We start from the raw sequence: 4,879 nt of genomic DNA, 5'->3' as shown, positions 1-4,879 counted from the left end.
ATTTTGCAGAGGGGACATGTCGGGGGCAGAGAGTGGGCATTTCTGCACTCAGAGGGGGGCAGGGGGGGCAAAATTCCCTAGGCCTCCAAGGGGGGCCCGGTGCCGCAGTCCCACCCGCCCTCCGTTATCATCCGTCTGGCACCGGACCGGGCCCCCTGCATTGAAATCACAGCACCTCTCACCTCCATGTGAAAGCGCTGCAGGCAACAGGGCAGCAGATCGCCTCTCTTTGGGCCTCCTCCCCTCCCTGTGTCCTGCCCTTGTCTGACGTAACTTCCGTGAGGGCGGGACACAAGTAGGGAAGGAGGGCCGAAGGGAGGCGATCTGCTGCTCTGCTGCCTGCAGCACTTTCACACGGAGGTGAGAGGCACTGTAATTTCAATGCAGGGGGCCCGGCCTGGTGGCGGACGGAGGGGGGCAGGTGGAGGGGAGAGTGGCGGTGGCAGTGACCTCAGGGGGGGTGGAGGGAGAGCGGCAGTGGCGGTGACCTCGGGGGGGAGGGGAAGCGGCAGTGGTGACCTCAGGGGGGGGGGGCAGGACTGCCCCGGGCCTGGCCCAGTCTCTCGGCAGCCCTGTCTGCACTAATCAGTTAGGGTGTCATTTTCTGGCTAAGCTTAAAATAGCCTTAGTGCAGCGGTTCCCAAACTGTGTACTGTGGCACCCTGGTGCACTGCAGCGAACTCTCAGGGGTGCCGCAGCGCATCAGTCCTACTTTCCCCTCCTTCAGGTCCACATCTGCTGCTTCCTGCTTCTTCCCCCACTGCCGCTACAGTGCTTGCAGCTTACATTTTCGGGCGTTCGCAATTCACACAGGCACTATGGGGACTTCCCTCTCCCACGTCTAGCCCTCGCAACAGGAAGTTGCATCAGGGAGGGCCGGATGTGGCAGACTGGGAAGGCACCAGAGTGCCTATGTGAATCGCGGATGGCCCAAAAATATATGGGTGGAAATTCTGTAAGGGGTCCTTTTACAAAGGTGTGCTAGCATTTTTAGCGTGCACTAAAAATAAGCATGAGCTAAATGCTAGAGACGTCCATATATTCCTATAGGCATCACTAGTGTTTAACGTGCGCTAATCATTAGCACACACTAAAATGCTAGCGCACTTTGTAAAATACCTCCTAAATGCAGACCTCCATTTGGGTTCTCAGATGCAGTGCATATTATGACCAGATTCCATTATAGAATACTAGAATAATGCGGAAGAAACACGTATGTATTTAGCCACCTACGCTAGGTCTATGGCAGGTGCAGATGGACCCCAAAGTACTGCAATTATGCCAGTGATTCCCAAACCTGTCCCAGAGGAATCCCAGCCATTCAGGGTTTCAGGATAGTAACATAGTAACATAGTAGATGATGGCAGAAAAAGACCTGCACGGTCCACCCAGTTTGCCCAACAAGATAAACTCACATGTGCCATTTTTTGTGTTATACCTTACCTTGATTTGTACCTGTCTTTTTCAGGGCACAGACCGTATAAGTCTGTCCAGCACTATCCCCGCCTCCCAACCACCAGTCCCGCCTCACTCCACTGGCTCTGGCACAGACCGTATAAGTCTGCCCAGCACTATCCCCACCTCCCAACCACCAGCCCTGCCTCCCACCACAAAAATGCATGAGATAGATTTGCATACCGAGGAGGCAGTGTATGTGAATCAATTCATTAATATTCACGGTGGATATCCTGAAAACCTTACTGTCTGGGGTTCCCCAAGGACAGGTTTGGGAATCACTGACTTATGCACATAACTTACATCATTCTTTACATAGTAACATAGTAGATGATGGCAGAAAAAGACCTGCACGGTCCATCCAGTCTGCCCAACAAGTTAAACTCATATGTTCTACTTTTTGTGTATACCTTCCCTTGATTTGTATCTGCCATTTTCAGGGCACAGACCGTAGAAGTCTTGCCCAGCACTAGCCCCGCCTCCCCCCACCGGCTCTGCCACCCAATCTCAGCTAAACTTCTGCGGATCCATTCCTTCTGAACAGGATTCCTTTATGTTTATCCCACGCATGTTTGAATTCCGTTACCGTTTTCATCTCCACCACCTCCCGCGGCTACTATGCTCTAGTTGTCACAACTGCTGATAGTGCAAGTGAAGTGAATTTATTGCCACCTCAAGAGACAGTGAGAAGTGCAGCTGCTGCCAAACCAAGGTCCTTAACAGTGCTTGAACATGCTCTGCCTCCCCGACACATGAAAGAGTCTCCAATCTCCTCCTCCCTCCCACTCCCGATACAAGAAGGAGCTCCATCCTGCAAGACTACCACTAGGAGGCATCCTTCTATACTATCTGCCACTGCAGGTAATACAGCGCCCTGTGGTGCAGTAACTTTCTGCCCTGTATGTACGGTAAATGCAGGTCAGATGCTGGCTTTGTCCCCCTGCATTTACTATACAGGCTTTGCACTTAATGTGCAGCATTTAGAGCTGCAATCATACAGTAAATGCAAAATTTACTGCACTTTAGTTAAAGAGCATTGGAAGCAGTTCAACAGAAAAAGAAAAATTGAACAAGAAACAAAAAGGTGTTCTGGAACAGCCAGAAGGTAAATAATAAAAACGTTTACTAGGTTCTTCTCTAGGGGAAAAAATAGTGAGAGTCACATCATTTGAGCTTTATCTGATTCAAAACATGAATGGACTCTGATGACTCCGTTTTCAAAAGCAGGGTGGGAGAGAGCACAAAACAATAAGGAAAACTGGTGATAAAAGCATAAATGGTTTCTAGAGAATGGAGAATGTACAGAAGAATGGAGCGGACAGTGACTGTGCATTTTTATATTATTTTAGAAACTCGTGTTGGGGAATAGGGAGCAGGTGGTCGATTCTGCAGTGGACACATTTATTATCTTTTCTAATTTCATGATGGGGGAAAGGGGAGGAAAAGGCAAATATGATAAAGGGTAAAAGGGCCTTAACTTATATTTTAACTCAGGGCCAGTACATATACAGTGCTGGTACATAAGGATTCTAGGAATTTTCACCAGAATCCTTGGGCTGCTGTTCGGCCCTTACCTCATCTGACTTCTCCCCTGGATACTTCAGCTGGCCTTTTCCCTGGACCTTATTCCCAGATCTTACTTGAGCTGTTGCCTAAACGGTACCAGTGATTTTCAGGAGGGGACTTCTCACACAAATTAACTGGGAAGCACAGGCAGATCTCCTGATAACCTGGAATAGAGTTTCCATTGCTCTAAAGCTCCATCCTGATGCATGAACATATCCTGCCTAACAAACAGACACATACCTCACAGCTCCCTGCTAGTGTGCTTGGGTCACCCACACTCCAAATCAATCACTAACAATTTGTACCAGCCAAAAATATCAACAAAATCCACACCCTAAATCACACTTTGAAAGAACTAGTCTCGGTTATTTTGCCAAATTATGATTTGTGATGCACAGACGGGATTTGTAAAGGGCCATCAATCTGTACTTAACGTCAGGAAGCTGTTGATAGTGATGGCGCATGCAGAATTCACCCTGATGCCTAGTATACTCATTAGTCTGGACACAGAGCATTTGATTAGATGGACTGAGCCCATTTGTTCTGTACCTTGACCTTTGTGAGCATAGAGGACTGGTATCTTCAAGCCAATCATATCCTCTATAAGTTCTCTATGACAGCATTATTGGTGAATGGAGTCAAGATTGCCTCTTTTCCTATTTTGTGGGGTACTCGGCATTCCCCTCCCTCCTCTTTTTTTATTTTTAACTGTATCCAGAGTCCTTCCTTCGGATGCTTCTTAAAGAGAGGGATATTCATGGTGTTAGCTTTTGCTGATGATCTGCTACTTATATTATCTCAGCCCCAGGACTCCTTGTGAAGCTTGATAAGTATTGAGGATGCCATATATTGCGGCACAAAATAAAGTGATTGGGAAGCACTTAAGTCCCCTGACGAAGCTTGATCCACGAGTGAAAAGGAGAGCCCCGCTGGGCAAAAAGTCAAGCTCAGTGCCTTCAAACATTTAAATCATTTCTAAATAGAAAGTTGAGCAAAGTGCCTTTAAATGTTTAAAGTACCTTCTACAATTGGGACTGAAGAAGTTTGTTGAAAATATATATCCAGAAAAAGTATTAAAGTCAAAGTTTTACAAAATGGAGGTTTTTGACCGATTGATAATATCGGAGTCCATATAATGCCAGCATTTAGAAATTTTGTCTGCTGCTGAGCGAGGACTTTTGAGGTCTTTTCCTCCATCAATAACAAAAAAAAAATTTCAAAAATTTGAAAACTGAAAGGAAATTCAGGTTTAAATAAGTCTCACAGTGAGGAGTTCTTAAAAAATCTTCAGCTTGATATTTTGTTATTAATAACTAAGCCACAAAAAAGTGCTCTATGGCGGTCTTTTACTAAAGCTTAGCTTGAATTATGTGCAACAGGGCCCACAGGAATAAAATGGGTCCTGCTGCAGATAACTCGAGCTAAATTTTAGTGAAAGACCCCTTAAATGATCCACTAGAGTAATAAAGAAATGAACTCCATTACTCCCCAGTGGTCACTGACCCCCCCCCACCCCCAACCCCCAAAGATGTGAAAGAAACAGTACATACCAGCTTCTATGACAACCTCAGATGTTATGGCCAGCCCTATTAAAAGCAGCAAACAGATCCCTGGAGTAGCCTAGAGGTTGGTGCAGTGCACTATGGAGAAGGGGACCAAGGCCCATAATATACTCTGTCACACTTGTGGTGGAAAGTGTCAGTCCGCCAAAACTCACCAAAAACCTACTGTACCCACATATAGGTGGCATCTGCAGACATAAGGGCTATTGGTGTACAGTTGGGCACAGTACATTTTGCTGGGTTTTTGGAGTACTCGCCATACAACATAAGGGTGAGATGTGTACCTGGACCCTTTT

This window comes from Microcaecilia unicolor, chromosome 7, assembly GCF_901765095.1.
Source record: "Microcaecilia unicolor chromosome 7, aMicUni1.1, whole genome shotgun sequence".
Lineage (NCBI taxonomy): Eukaryota > Metazoa > Chordata > Amphibia > Gymnophiona > Siphonopidae > Microcaecilia > Microcaecilia unicolor.
This window is presented reverse-complemented; position numbering follows the sequence as displayed.